Source organism: Mesoplodon bidens, assembly GCF_964165515.1.
Source record: "Mesoplodon bidens genome assembly, chromosome: 14".
In the NCBI taxonomy this organism is placed as follows: Eukaryota; Metazoa; Chordata; class Mammalia; order Artiodactyla; family Ziphiidae; genus Mesoplodon; species Mesoplodon bidens.
Window position 1 is genome coordinate 34,846,085 of NC_138170.1, and position 16,555 is coordinate 34,862,639.

A 16,555-nucleotide genomic window follows, 5' to 3' on the forward strand; every position below is an offset into this window, starting at 1 on the left:
CATAGGGTTACCTGGCTAAGGGAACATGGCCCACCTCCTGCAGATCACTATGTCCTGGGATGAGGATGCTGGCCTCCTTGCACTGACGAACTCCAAAGAAGTTTCAAAACACTGAGGGGCAACGGGTACACAATCTGCGCACTATGAGAAGTCTGCAGCCCGGTTCATTTTCTTAGGTGGGCTTAGGGTACAGGCTGAAATCGTGGAGTAGGGCTAAAATCAGAAAGAGAAGAGGTAAGTGGTGTCAGGCTGAGTGTCACAATTACAGTTTAGGGGAAGGATCCATACCTTAAAATGACAATAATCAAGGAAAGCCCCAATATGACTGGAATAAGCCTGAAGGCTTATTGTTCACTTATTATGTCTCCTCTGAATTCCAGACCACTGTAGGTTTTAATCTTATAATTATGGGGGGAAAATGATCTTGCTCACTTCAAGACCATAAATCAACCCTAGGTCTCTCTAGTTGACTTGTCTATGGAAAATGGACTTTGGGTGTTCTAAGTGGTTTTGAAAATCTTTTTTTGTAGGGATGTGATATGTGATTTGTCTTTCCTTGGTTTCTTGGTAGGAAGCAATTGTCGTAAATTTCAAATAACGTGCAGAAATGCACCTTGTGGGAAAGAAGGTGGATTTTTGCCAGTGTATTTGCTTTTGTGGGCATATCTGTTCAGGTTTATTAGTGATAACAGTTCCTTTCAAGTACAAGTGCGTGGAAAGTGTTAAGGTCTGTGAAATGATTACGAGACAGTAGGCAAGAAATTGAGAAAAAGCCATAGCTCCTGGGAATGAGCCGTGAGAAGATCTAGTAGTGAGTGCTCCCTAGGATTGCTGTCAGGGTACAAAGTGAGGACGGTGGGCAGAGAAGTGGGAGCGGTGCGGGAGAGAGGGCTGGAGGTAGCTAATACATACATACACGCACAAAGCCCATACAGCTTCACTCATGCCAAGTTAAGAAGTGCCTTTTCCAGAAACTCAGTAAAGAAATGGTATGCATTCAGGAGCTGTTTCAACCTGTCCACACCCTACCCTGACTTCCCCAGAAAACAGGCAAGCAAGGAGGCAAATGCCATTGCCAAGCCTCCGGTCTCTGGCGTCCAGCTCCCTCAGCTCCCAGAGCACAGACCCACAGGACGTCACACAGAGCTGTCTCCAAGAGTGGGCACTGCACCGACCTGAGGCAAAGTTTTGATCTGATTCACTCCAAATCTGTCTGCCACTCGAGAGTGGGGTTTGGCCGCAGGGGCTCCCCAGCAGCACCAGGCAGAGGCTGAGCAGCAGCAGCAGCAACAGCCTGCAGGCTGAGTAAGGAGCCAGCCTCCGCCGCCGCCTCCTCCTCCTGCCGGCGCGGAGTCGGCAGCACAGCCAGTCCCTATCGCTGTCACGCCGCCAGCAGCGCGGCCCCTCCGCCCCCCACCCCACCCCACCCCACCCCCGCACGGCCCCAACCCTCTCACTGTTATTTGCTTGACTGACCCCAAATGGGCAGGAAGGAGGACCTGGGCGCCTGAGGGAGGGGAGGGCGTTGGCCCGCCCACTCCTTCCCCTCTGGCTCCCTGCTGCAGCTTCTTCTCCTCATTGGTCACACGCTTGCGTCCATCACCCCCACGCGGCCCCGGGATTGGCAGAAGGCGCACTTCGGGGCGAGGAGGGCAGAGTGACTCCGCTGGTCTCCAGCGCCTCATCTTTCCCTCCACCCCCCTTTTCTACGTCCACCCACCTCTCCCCAGCCCCCACCCCACTCGCCCCCCCTCCTCCAGTTCGCGGCAGTGTCCTTAGAAGACTCATTGGGCCAGGGGCGAAGCCAGCCGCCTATCGAGCCGCACCGTCATTGGCCGACGCCCACGCCCGTCGGAGCGGCAGGCTTCGCCACTGGGTGGCTTCGCTCCGCTCCCCGCCCCCCCCAATGCCTCGCCCTCTCCTTCGCCTCCTCCCCTCCCGGCTCTTCCACGGACCCCTTTCCCCTCCCGTCCCCGCCGCTTCTCCCCTGTCCAGCTGGGCGGGGACTGCTGTACGACTCTGTAAAGTCTGTGAGTCACTGCACAACCTATCAATCCAATTAAATGTCTTGAGCGAGCCGAGCAGGCGGTGCTGCCGCCGCCGCCGCTCGCCCAGCCGCGGCCGCCCCTTCTCGCAGCGCCCCTCTGATCCATGGCTGTCTGTACTTGTTACGGTGTAACCTCCTCCTCCGCCTCCTCCGCCTCCTCCTCAGGAGCCGCTGCAACTTCCCCTCAGCCAGCCTCCTCCTCTGCTTGGGGACTGCAAAGGCATGGGATAGACCTAGAGCCACTTCTCTCTCCCCTCCAGCCCTCGCTCAATCTCCCCCCTTTAAATTAAAGTCTGTTCTTCGCTCCTCGTCGTTTTAGGGATTTATTTGTCAGTCTTTTATTTCCCCTGATTTTATTTTCCCTTCCTGGGGCAGGGGGGTCGCAGGGGCCGGTGGGTTTATTTTAGGGAAGGGGCTCTCCCCCCTCCCCCCATTTCTCCTTGTCCCTTTGCGGCTGTGACTTGATTTTCCTGCCCCTCTCCGCTCCCACCCCTCGAACTCAGCGTCCTGCACTCGAGTGACGCAGCGACACCCTCCGCCCACAGCCCAGACGTCCCCTCCCTCGCTGCCACCCCGACCCGTCTCGGGGCTGGACCCGGTGCCGACTTCACAGAAGGGTGAGTACCGTGTTGGGTTGGCGGAGGGGTGGGGGAGAATCTAGAAAAATGTTGTAGCCGGTCCACTCTGGGGAGGGCAGGGATCACGTTGTGGGCTGGAGGTTCCCGGTCAGGCGTGGATTTGAGGTGGCGACTGCCTCCCCCTCGCTCCCTCTTCCCCCGCCCCTCGACTCCTAATTCACCAGCCTTGCTGTATTTCTAGGTATTGCCAGACTTCCACCATCGGGGCATTATAATGCTTATAAAATGAGCTGTAATGGCATGCTTTCTTAGTGAGTGGTCGTAGTCAGCGATGTGATCTGATAGACTGTATGACCAGCAAAAAGTGCAAAACGGCTAATGGGTAGGTTTTCCTCCAAATCAAAGTTAAACTTTTATTCAATAAAGGCAAAGTAAAAGGTATTTCTAATTTGAATGTGTGGAGATAGACCAAGAGAAGACAGGTTGCCTTGTGGCATGGCTTACTATTTTTATTTTAAAATAGTTCTTTAGGTTCCCTTTTGAAAAAAAACGTGAATTCAGTATTAACGTAAAGGTTATGAAGTCTTTGAACCTGTTGGAGGAAAGCAAGGTAAGATGGAAATACAGCTTGACACTTCATCTTTAGCTCACCTCTATTCTAGCAAGGAATTAAAGCACAGAATTTTTTATTTCTCCGTCACTGGGCACAGTGGGGTGTGCTAAGGACAAAAAGGGCTTTTTTTTTTTTCCTTTTGATATCCCTCTTTTGTATACTTGATTGCTATTGAACAAAATTTTAATTTGGTCTCTTGGTCGTTGGCTGTTCGAAAGTACACATACTTGGCTATATATGCTTTATGAGAATCTTGCCCTATGCATCTGTAATATTTAATTTGAGATAAAACTAAAAATTATGAGAAATAGTTACTCTGAATCACCTTCTGAGGTCACTTTTGATAATTCAGCCTATTTAAAATGGTATTCCTCTTTTTGAATCAAGTTCTGGTCTAGTTGTCCACAAGATTCAAATCAGGCCAAACCAAACATGTTTTGAAATATTAAAGTACAGGAAAGGCCTCTTAGTAGTTCATTCTCTCCTTCTCCTTCAGACTAGCCAGAGTAAGTTGTTGATAAATTTAATTGTAAAGAATAGACTGTTCCTGTACTGAAATCTGCCAAGTTTCTACAGAAAGATTTCTTTTTAAAGAGGAGAAATGTGTTTATGATCAGCCAAAAGTAGTAAAGTTGACTCAAATGTAAGTGTTGTCATAAGGAAATGCTTATCATAAGCCCCAAAACCTTGCAGAGTGTTTCAGGAAGACTTATACAAAGTCTTTTTGAATTGTTTAATAAATTTCATCATGTGGTCTTTTTCTTGAGTGTAAGACTGAATTATTGAGAGGCCTCAGAGCAGAGGGGAGCCATGCTGCCTGAGTTTGAATCTAGCCACCATCCGTGGATGGCTGACTGACCTTAGGCAGGTTTCAAACCTGGCCTGTGAGGGTTTTCTCCTGTAAATGGGAGGGATGACTTTTCATCTAAGCGTTGCCTTAAGGATAAGTGAGAGGGCACAAGGCACAGAGTACTTGCTGTTAGCTGCCCCATCATAATCATCACCATCATCATCATCCACTGAGAGGATGTGTGGTGTAGTGGTTAAGGGGACCTCCACAACCAGACTGTAGGTTCAAGTGCCAGCATTTCCTTTTGCTATCCTTGTGATCTTGGCCGAGGTAACCTCAGATTCCCCATCTATAAAGCGGGGATAATAGAAAAATTTACACAGGGTTACTGTGAGGTCGGAATGAGTTTGACTAGTATTTGGTACATCTTTTCAAGTTTCTGTTTTTTTCCTGGTATGTCTTGAAACAATGATGACTATATTTTTTAGAACTATACTTTTTGTAAAGATAAAGAGTTATTGCTGTCAGTGAAATAAGTGAGTTCTTATCCATATGCATGATGATTTATGGGATTTATACTTTTCAATAAAGTTTATGTGAGTTTTTAGTTATTGGATGAGTTGAGTTGATCACTCTTTCATTTAAGCTTGCATAACCAAATATATATACCACTATTACAATGATACCTATCACATATTTGCCGTTATATGTGATTTTCTCCTCTACTAAACAGAAAGCTCTTTGAGGGTAAGAATAGTGTTTCATTCATAATTTAATCCCAGGTGCCCAGCAGAGTACCTGGTACATAGATCGGTAGAATGAATTAAACAATGTTATTCTCAATTTGTTTATGAGTAGTTGAATGACATTGTAAGTGATATTACGGAGCATACTATTATTTGTGGTGTTGAGTTGAATTTTTATGTTTTCACTTACTATTTTTGGAAATAGAAAGGGAATTATAACATGTTTTATTAGGAAAATATTTTTCATTTTGAAGATTGAACTGAAAATATTCTTAAAAGTAATATCAAATATCTTCTTTTAATACCTGATGTGGCCTTTTTTTAAAATTTTTTTATTTTTTTGCCGTACGCGGGCCTCTCACTGTTGTGGCCTCTCCCGTTGCGGGGCACAGGCTCCGGACGCGCAGGCTCAGCGGCCATGGCTCACGGTCCTAGCCGCTCCGCGGTATGTGGGATCTTCCCAGACCGGGGCACGAACCCGTGTTCCTTGTATCGGCAGGCGGACTCTCAACCACTGCGCCACCGGGGAAGCCCTGATGTGCCCATTTTTTTTACTGAAAGACTTTCTGACTCCCAAACTTCCTGTAACTAAGTTGGATGTTATTATAATTAATACAAATTATACAAATTAGATTTTGAATGTCCCAAATGATGATGTGATGTTATTATCGGCTTCAGAATTAATAATAATAAAGAGAATTTATCAAACCAACACTGTGGAAATAAAACGATATCATTTCCTTAAGGACCTAAGCTTTATTTCTCTTTCCATTCAAGAGTGAAATTCTTTCTCTTGAGCAGTCTTAATAAATAATTAGCTTTTCAAATAGGCGTAGTAAATAGTATAATAGGAATCATAAAGAAGGTATATGTAATTAGTAAATAAAGCACTTCAACTAACTTCACCACACACTTAATAGGCATTACACAATTGGGTAATGTATCTTTTTAAATAAGAAAATTGATCGGGCCTGTGCCACCCGCTTCATTTATAGAATCATTCTGCTTTACTTGTCAATAAAACCAGTTTAATTACTGTGCCCTCTGAAATTATAAAAATGCAAGAAATATCTTTCATGAAAGAGATATCCTCAGTAACAAAATCTGAAAACTAATCTACTCAGAAGTGTTACAGAGTTCCATAACATTGTTAAAACTTTTCAAATATGTGAACTGTCTAGTACAATGTGGGTAATTTTGTATATATAATCCTTTGTCTAACCAAATCATCAGTTATCCAATTTAGTTGAATATATTGCATTTTCACTGGCTAAAACGATTAATTTTTAAAAAGTCGCGCATTTTTGTTCATACACTTTTAAAGCAGCTAATCTAAAATGAAACTTAAAAAATTAATTTATAGGCACTTAGAAACTACACTTAAGTGTCTGGTCTGCAAGATGAAAGGTCTGAGTTTTTGCTTAACACATTTCAGCATGACATTATTTCTGTAGCTTATATCTCTTTCATTTAACATTTTTCATTTTGGTGAAGACATTTGAGTATTTATTGATATTTTACAGATGTATATAATGTCTTCAACTTTTAAAAAAGTGAAGTTTCTGATGAAGAATTGTCTGGAAGGAAGAGGAAGAGGAATAGAAATAACCTTTAGGGCCTGTGGTTTCTATCCTTTTAACATTAGGAAAATGGATAATAATATATTCTGTCAGTGATCAAAAGGAGAGGAAAATTATTTTTGTGTTATCTATTGACATGAACTTAGAATTAAAGTCCCTGGAGTTCTAGACTGAACCATGCTACCGATTGGCACGTGACCTTGAGCATTACACTTAACCTCCAGGACTCTCCCTGTTCTTATCCTTTTTTTTTTCATCGTTATTAGATTATAATTGCTTTACAATGTTGTGTTAGTTTCTGCTGTACAACAAAATGAATCAGCTATATGTAACCTATATCCCCTCCCTCTTGGGCCTCCCTCCCACCCTCCCCATCCCACCCCTGTGGTCCTCACAAAGCACGGAGCTGATCTCCCTGTGCTATATAGCAGCTTCCCACTAGCTATCTATTTTACACATGGTAGTGTATATATGTCAATGCTACTCTCTCAATTCGTCCCACCCTCCCCTTCCCCCTACGCCCCCGCTGTGTCCACAAGTCTGGTCTGTCTGTTCTGCCCTGCCACTAGGTTCATCAGTACCATTTTTCTAGATTCCATATATATGTATTAGCATACATTCTCTTTCTGACTTACTTCACTCTGTATGACAGAGTCTAGATAAATCCACATCACTATAGATGACTCAGTTTCGTTCCTTTTTATGGCTGAGTAGTGTTCTTATCCTTTCAGTGGGAGGAGGGAAGGCAGTTACCCTGCCCTCACTCACAGAGGACATTGTAGGGATAAGTTGTAAGTGTTGTTTTTTTTTTTTTGCTGTACGCGGGCCTCTCACTGTTGTGGCCTCTCCCGTTGCGGAGCACAGGCTCCGGACTCGCAGGCTCAGCGGCCATGGCTCACGGGCCCAGCCTCTGCGCGGCATGTGGGATCTTCCCAGACCGGGGCACGAACCCGTATCCCCTGCATTGGCAGGCGGACTCTCAACCACTACGCCACCAGGGAAGCCCCTGTAAGTGCTTTTTAAAAGCATTGGAGAAGGACAGGGTGCAAGCAAATACAAAGTAAACATTTGCATTTAGAAATGGACATTTGTTTGTCATTATTGAAAAATTGTGACTTTAGATCTTTTGTCTGAAGGACATTTTTCCTTTTAACTTTATATTTGTAGAGACTTCTTACTGGTATGTTCACAAGAAAGTCTAAGGTACCTAAAAGAGCCAAGAAACTTTGAAATGGATTTTAAATGTTAACATTGAGTTTTGGTATATCCTAGATTATAGCAGATGTTGATATTATAAGAACAAACTTTATGTATCTAGGAGATAATACATTTTATTAACTTAAAGCTTGTAAAACTTTCACGTGTGTTGCAGGAAAAAATGTTTAGATGTATCAGTTTTGTTAGCAGTATATTCAAAGAGAAAAATTAGATTATTTACTTTTAAATTTCAAAAGGATTACTTGGCTAGAGGACCCCTTCTTACACTAAGTTATTTTTGTACCTTGAATACAGTGAAATGTGCACATTTCAGAATATAGTGGCTTGAAGGATTTTATTTACTCCAGCGAATCTTTTATTTAGGAAGGTGAATGAAGACAGGTATGGAAAGGCTGTATTTTAAGAAACTAGTGTTTTTTTCCTCTTGTCCCTAAAAATGAGTTCTGAGTCTTTAAAAGTCTAAAAGCCCAGAGTTAACATGTTATGTCAGTTTCTTTGAATTCAGTTTTCCCTCTCTCTGGTTATTAACAGAAGAGTTGTCACAACCTTATGATATTATCACTTTTTAAAGTGGAAATGAAATTCTAGTGTACTCAGAGTACACTAGACATACAAAGAAATATTTTTTGTTCCAACTAATATTAAGTATAGTGAACAGTGATCCTCAAATGCAAGGTTGCTAAGCAGAAAGCAACTTTTAAAAGTGTATTGTCCTTTTGTCCTTATTGTTCAACATCCAATTGATGAAAACTCAGAACGATCAGATTTCTTTTCTACTTTTTAATGTATAGTCCACACTGATGTTTCTAAAGTTTTGTGTGATGTTACGTACAACTCTGTAGTATTGAATGTTTACTTTTAACATATTAAATAAAATGACCAAAACAGTCCACCTTTTATTTAAATTTTATCTGATTTTCACAACCTTCTTCCCTTTGTTCTACCATTGTTTTTCAGTTTTCTTAATATTACCACTTGAATTTGTGTTTCTTTTAATGCGGCATCTTTCTCATTTTGCTCTTCTTTTCACATTGGTCTTTTTCCTTGATTATGACAGGTTTTTTTCTTTGCCTCTCTTTTGCCTTTGCCTCTGTTTAAGGCATGGAATAGGGGTTTTCATGTATTTCAGTCTGCTTTTATGAGACTGAGGCAAAGGCCTTCCATATAGAAAATTTGCTTTGCCTTATTTCAGAAGATGAGCTCTCTGATCATCTTATCTACACAAAACTTAAGGGGCCGTTTTGTAAACCTAAAACCAAGTTTTAACTAATGTGAGTTGGTAAAAAGGGACAATAACGATGTGTTTATTATTTACTGCTTTTCTATTAATCTCTTTTTTTGGGGGGTTAACCACAGAATTTTTTCTGTCCACATTACCTTGAAACATCTCAAACATCCAGGCTTTGTGTTGCTCGGCGCCCAGTGCTGGGCGAGCCCTGCCTGCAGTCTGAGCTATGACCGTGGCCACCTGACCACGTGGGGGGCGAGTGGGCCTGAGAACAGCACATTAGACATGAAGAGCAGGTCCTTTGTTTTGTTTTTAACTCCGTAAAACCAGACAGAACCTCAGACTCTGTCCACTGTGAGGTTTTCCAGGGTTCGCCATTGTTGAATGACTAATGTTCCTGGTGAAGTAACCATTAGCTTTATTGTCTTCCAGTGGCCTCAGCTCAAATGAAATGTATCCCTTTGAGTTAATTTTGTTTTGATTTTAAGACTTCTTTTCACTGAGAAAATCAAAGGGTATGAAAATGAATATGTATTTTTAAACGAAAATGATTTACATAAAAATCCTTTGAGTAAAAAGATTTTTTAAGGACTCAAATCCATTGATTTGGAGAGAATGTTTTGTAGTTTCTTTCTTTCTTTCTTATTTTTTTAACATCTTTATTGGAGTATAATTGCTTTACAATGGTGTGTTAGTTTCTGCTTTATAACAAAGTGAATCACCTATATGTTTAATAGTTTCTTAAAATACTTGACATTTATTCAGACACTGGGAGTAGAAAACCTTTCAATTTGATTAAATGAAATGAATTCCCTTTTTGATTTACAAAACAAACAGTCCATTGTTACTTTTTATTTAAACAGTTCAAATATAGGGTTAGATAAACTTCATTTTGGAGTTGATTAAATAAGAGACTTTCCAGAAATTGTACTTTGTAAAATCTATGCCTCTTGGAAGAAGCTTGGTCTCTTCTTTTTTCTTTTGTAAACCTATATCCCATTCCTGACTTCATTCATTTATTCATTTCATTCAACAGATTTATTGAGCACTTACTATGTGCCAGCTACTCTTACGAGGCATATACATTATAGCAGTGAAGAAAAGAAACAAATATTATTGTCCTTGTAGAAATTACATTCTAAACTATTTTGATGTGTTTAGAGCTTGTTATCTACTATTTTGAGTAGTGATAACTAAACACTGTGTAATAATGGTTTGAAAAAAAAGTCAAGATTTCTTCATATGGATTTTATACCTTTTAAGTTGGTACAAAAGTCTAAAACTGAGTCCTGAAACAAAACTGCATTCAAATGGACAATTTTTATTTGAGTTTGAGTTGAAATATTAAAAACCTATAATGTTGCTGATGTTTCCACCAGAAATCATGAAATCATCGTCGTTTATGAACCCTGGGAAACCTTACATTGGACATGGTCTGAAATTTCTCCTAGCTTTTCTCCTAGCTTTTCTTTACACCTTTGAAGTTGTTTTCTCACTTTGCTTTGTTTTCTTTGTGACAGAGCCCCAAAAAAATGTCTAACACTGAAAATTGCACAATGGAAATGTAGTCATCTCAGCTATATGGCACAATTAACAAGAAAATCTTAAGTTTCCTTTGTCTAGTGTACATAAAGAACTAATCTTTTGTTTCTGTGATTGTAAAAACTATGTAATTTCCTAAACAAATAAAACTCAGTGTACATTTCCACCTCAAATATTAAAGAAGATATGTGTTTTTGTGGTACAAATAGCACGAGTATGATATAATGATTTTCATTAATTATTTTATTTTTGTTCATAAATATTTAACACATGTCCCAAGTGCTTGGGGATATCAGAGACTAATAGACATGGCACCTGTCCATAATGGTTTTCACAGTCCGGTTGGGGAGACAAAAGATCCCCACATGAAAATTGTCTCTTGTGTTGGGCAATATGAGATTTAACTTGATGTAAAGTCTGGTGTAGACCACTACAGTAAGCAAGGTCAAATGGACTTGCCTTCTGGAAGTCCTGGATGGCCTTCATAGGAATCCATCCTTCCTTTTTTTGTTTTTGTTTTTAATCCTTTTAAGTTTGGGAAAGATGGCCATCTTTGTGCCTTAGGCACCTAAGGGTAGAACAGTCCCTCTTCTAGCTACTGCAACTGCTCAGCAAGGAAGGAAAGGAAATGAAGTACACACCCTAGCCATTTATTATCAATTCATTCGCTAGCTATACCTGAGGGAAGTAGGGACTCTGAACCGAAAATAGAATACAAATGCCCCAACTTCCAATGGTTCAACTTCCAATGGTTCAACTTTACCATGGTGTGAAAGTTCTATACATTCAGTAGAAAATGGAGCTGGAATTTTGAGTTTGGATCTTTTCCTGGGCTGACAGTATGCTACACGATCCTCTCGTGATGACAGTCACGAGGTAAATAACTAATACACTTAACAACTATTCTGTACCTGTACAACCATTCTGTTTTTCACTTTCAGTACAGTATTCAATAAATTACATGAGATATTCAATACTTTAGTATAAAATAGGCTTTGTGTTAGATGATTTTGCCTGATTGTAGGCTAATGGAAGTGTTCTGAGCATGTTTAAGGTAGGCTAGGCTAAGCTATGATGTTTGGTAGGTTAGGTGTATTAAATGCATTTTTGACTTACAGTATTTTCAGTTTACATGGGTTTATCAGGATGTAACCCTGTTGTAAGTTGAGGAAGATCTGTATATGGGCACACAATGGATATGGTTTGGGTTCTTGAGGACAAAAATTTTTCCAGAGCTTTGGGAAGGCTGGTACCTCAGTGAGGGCCCTGTACACAAGGGCAGTTCCCTGAAAAATGGATGAAACACTGAAAGAGGAGGAAAGAAGTGGAGATGGAGACTTTTGATAGTTACTGAAGACACACCCTTTTCCCCTCAGTTTTGCCTGGACCAGTCTGCCTGTGAGATGGGCATGCCCTGGGCTTAATATGCCAAACTTAGGAAGTCTATATATTGCTGTAATATGTAGGTATGATCTTTCTAAATTGTTTTGCTTTTCAGTTAGCCGAGATTCCTGATATGTGTGTGTTTAAATTCTAAAATATAATGCCATGGGCTTCCCTGGTGGCGCAGTGGTTGAGAGTCTGCCTGCCGATGCAGGGGACACGGGTTCGTGCCCCAGTCCAGGAAGATCCCACATGCCGTGGAGCGGCTGGGCCCGTGAGCCATGGCCGCTGGGCCTGCGCGTCTGGAGCCTGTGCTCCGCAACGGGAGAGGCCACAACAGTGAGAGGCCCGCGAACCGCAAAAAAAAAAAAAAAAAAAATATATATATATATATATATATATATATATGAAATGCCATGTGACTATGGCTTTTGTTTTCATTTTCCTGCACATTTAAAAATATTAAGAATTTCTTTGTTTTTTGAGTATATTTGTTTATTTGGACCTAAATCTAAGGTAGAATAACACGATATATGCTTGCCTGTTAGATTTAAATTAGGGGGAAAAATCTAAAGCCTTAATGTTTATTTTAGCCGTCGATGAAAATATTTGGACACTTGTATGGAGACTTTTTTTTTTTAATTGTTTCTTTTCCGAGAAACTGTATCCGTGCTAGAGCCATCACATCTATTTGATTTAAAGGCCACCTGGGGTAGTTATGTTCATTATCTTGATTGCTGATGATTTCAAGGGTATATAGATATGTCATGACTTATCAAATTATACATTTTAAGTATATGCATTTATTGGATATCAATGAAACTTTAAGAAAAAGCCACCTAGGTTGTAAGGTATATTTTTCAAGATAAAATCTCTATTGTAAGATTATATTTTTAAAGTTTGTCATTTATTTTTTATTTCTTTTAAAATTTTATCTACTGTTTATTTACCTCTATCCCATAAACCAGTCACATATATTTTAAGAAAGACAAATGGAACCGCAGAGACTCATGAGCCAGCTGAAATTTAGATATAGGACCTTAGAGAGAGAGCTTTCTACTGTATGTAATGCTCACTAGAGTATTTTTAAGTAATTTGCACAAATTTGAATTTGGAGAATTGGAGTTCTGTATTTTTCAAGGAATTCTTCTTTCCTTATAGTTGAACAGATTGTGACTCATCTTTGGCGTGGAGTAAAGAGCATGATTTTAGTAGGACTTTTTTTTTTTTTAAGAGATTAAATGGCTTAATGCTTCTCCTTAAATATTGTTCCTTTTTTAAAATCGCTTTCTTTTTTTTTTTTTTTTGCGGTACTTGGGCTTCTCACTGTTGTGGCCTCTCCCGCTGTGGAGCACAGGCTCCCGACGAGCAGACTCAGCAGCCATGGCTCACGGGCACAGCCGCTCCGCGGCATGTGGGATCTTCCCAGACCGGGGCACGAACCCGTGTCCCCTGCATCAGCAGGCGGACTCTCAACCACTGCGCCACCAGGGAAGCCCTAAGTTGCATTTTTATAAATTAAATTTTGGCATGTTGGACCATAGAGTCTATGGATAGATTTGTTTAGGGAATAACCGAGTCTGCTCCATTCTTCTTGCCCTCGTGGTCTTGAGCACAGCACAGAAGGCTTCATTATCGATCTGTTAGAGTCCTGGTCTAATTTTAATTGAGTATTCCTTATGTTACCCAATGTGTGTTTCAGAGAACTTTCTTCATTGTTGGAATTAATGCTTATGTTAACTTTAAAACGGCAATTTTCTGTGTGTGTGGCCGTGCTACATAGCATGCTGTATCTTAATTCTCCGACCAGGGATCAAACCCCTGCCCCCTGCAGTGGAAGCATGGAGTCTTAACCACTGGACTGCAGGGAAGTCCCTAAAACGGCAATTTTTTATGAATAAAAAACATTCCAGAAAAAAATTTGAGTTGTGTTTTTGGGATTGGGACTGTCAGGGTATTAATGAGTTGTGCCTTGCAAGCTCAGGCTCCTTCTACCATACAAGAGGGCCACATTACAATCACCCGTCCCCAGGCCACAACCCAGGGTGAGGCCCTGGTTTCAGTATTTTTGAAAGCCCTCAACTTATTCCAATGTACAGCCACACTGTGCTCTGCAGTGCTGTATCTCACACCATATTCCCCCACACCCAAACTTTCTGTTGTAAAACTTTTCAACTATGTAGAAACCTTGAAAGAATAATTCAGTAAAGACCCATATTTCCTCCACCTAGATTCAGTAATTATTAACCTTTTGCTTTATGACTCTCTGTTTCCCTTTCTTTATATGTATAATTTTTTGTACCATGTGAAAGCAAGTTTTAGATATCATGACTCTTTACCATTAAATATTTCAAAATCCATCTCCTAAGAATAAGGACATCTTCCTACATAACCACAGTACCATTATCACACCGAAGAAAATTAATAATAACTTGGAATGCTTTTCAAGAGCTCAATTCCATTTATTAAAGATGTATGAATTCACATTCTGCTAAAAGTTAAATGCATATGAAGTGAGAAGTTCTGCAGAATATGAAATTCTGGGAATTTTTGCTAAAGATATGTTTCTTATCTGTGTTTGCAAGTAAGGCCACTACTTCAAACATTTTTGTAAGGTAAATGCCTTTTCTTATGTACGGCAAGGTAAGATCCTTTCTAGATCTAACGTCGCATCATCATATCATGAGGAAAAAAATTTATCAAAGTTCATGCCGCAGTGTGGTTTAGTGGAAAAAGCCCCATTTTGAGCCAGAACGATGTTGGTTCAAATTCTTGCTCTGCCACTTACTGCAGGTGACCTTGGAGAAGTTGAATTCACGTATCAGGATGCTTTTAGAAACCATCCTCAAGCTTGCTGGAATCATCAGGAGATTTATTATTTCACAACAAATCCAGAGCTACGGCGGGCTCCAGGGTTGGTCAGTTCTGTAGCTCAGGTGTTTAGCGTCTTTTGGCTTTCAGCTGGATTCCTTGTTGGCTCCCACGTCTGTTTTGGCTCCTTCCTCAAGCTGGTTCACATGCTTATGTTATGGCATTCAGAGGAAGTCAGAAACCTCCACAGGTGTGGACTGTCAGTCTTTCTGTCTGATTGGGCATCTCTGCCCACATCTGGGCCAGAGGGCTGGGGTTCTCTTAGGGAGAGGAAGGAAGGAATGGATGTCGGGTATACCACTAACAGTGTTCATTACTCCGCTCTAAGTCTCCGTTTTCCTCGCTATAGAATAGGAACAGTGATAATCTACCTCTATGATTATTAATTGGTATACAACAGGTAAAGCAGCAATACACAGCTGATTTTAATAAATGCTAATTCCTATTTTTTCTTTTCTCCTTTTCATCTTATGGAAAATTCTCTCTTCCTTTGACACTGCTACACTCCATTCTAGTAAGTATATGTAAGTGATTCTCTCAACTGGTCTTTTACCTGTCCTCTAACCTCAGTATCTAGGGCATAGCATTTTTTAAAAATAAATTTATTCATTTTATTTATTTATTTTTGGCTGCACCGGGTCCTCACCGCTGTGCCTGGGCCCTCTCCAGCTGCGGCGAACAGGGGCCGCTGCTCGCCGTGGCACGCGGGCCTCTCACTGTGGTGGCCTTTCCCACTGCAGAGCGTGGGCTCCAGGCGCGTGGTCCTCAGCAGTTGCGGTGCACAGACCCAGCAGTCGTGGCGTGCGCACTCAGTAGTTGTGGCACACGGGCCCAGCGGCTCTGTGGCATGTGGGATCGTCCCGGACCAGGGCTCGAACCCATGTCCCCTGTATTGGCAGTGGACTCTGAACCACTGCGCCACCAGGGAAGCTCTAGGGCATAGCATTTTATGTGAATTTTGCACTTGGGTTAGGTACCCTCCATTAATCTATCTTGGCCCTTCTTATTTTTCTTATATGTTTCAACTTTATATTATTCCAAAGCCAGGGAAGGGAAACTGGCAACAGTGTGCACATATTCATCAAGAGACAGATCAGATGGGAACAAAAATCTCTTTAATTTCACTATTTGTAAAAACAACAGAGTTGAAATAGATTTTTTTTCCTTTATTTAAAAGAAATGCACCATGACCTGTGGAAAAGTCAGCAAAATAAAGCACTATATTTGAAACACAGTACCTTATTTGTCCAGGATAGACCGGGTCTTTGATATTTTGGGAATATCTAGTCTTATCACGGTAGGTTAGCCAGGCTTATCATGGCAGTTTAGCCACTCTGGTTTCTCTAGAACGTACTTTCTAAATAGAATTGTGTCTGATTTACAAGTCAGTCTTTTCTGGATTGTTTGATCTTGAGCCCTCTCTCACCCACCGTGAGAAAGTAGTCTTTTAAAGATGCGTTTTCCAGTATATGTGCACACTGATGGGTCTTTGTTCACGCATGCCCTTCTCAAAATAGGTAGAGAAGGATTGTCATATTTTCCCCCTATGGAATTTCTAAAGCACTCCTGAATCACCTGTGAAGCCTGCAACATTGTCACAACCCAATCACGTGGGAAGATCTTCACCTTTTTAAAAAATTTTTTTCCTAAATGATGGGATCACTCTTGAAGGAGAGCTACTGATTCTTCTTGACCCCTCAAGTAGACTATTTGATTCCTGCCAGCCTCCATGGAAAGAACAGAAGAAGGGTGAAAGTCTTGTGTCTCTCTTGACTTGGAAGATGCTAAGTCTTGGCTTGTCCCTAAATTTTCAGTTACAGTTTTTTTACTTTGTCTTTCATTTTCAGGCTTAGTGTTGATGAGGTACCTATTGCTCTAGTAAGCTCTGTGAATGCTGAAAATACTCAGATTTTGAATGGTTCCATCCATAATTCAAAGCTTCTGCTGGCATGAATTGTT

At 41.0% G+C, this 16,555-nt stretch overlaps 1 protein-coding gene across 1 annotated transcript in view; it reads left to right on the forward strand.

The window, feature by feature from the left end:
- Positions 1–2,076: 2,076 nt before the first annotated feature.
- Positions 2,077–16,555, forward strand: part of SERTAD2 (SERTA domain containing 2) — a 114,606-nt gene continuing 100,127 nt past the window's right edge. Inside the window, exon 1 of the mRNA XM_081254959.1 lies at positions 2,077–2,664. The gene's annotated coding sequence lies outside the window, so the exon portion shown is untranslated. The remainder of the gene's footprint in view (positions 2,665–16,555) is intronic.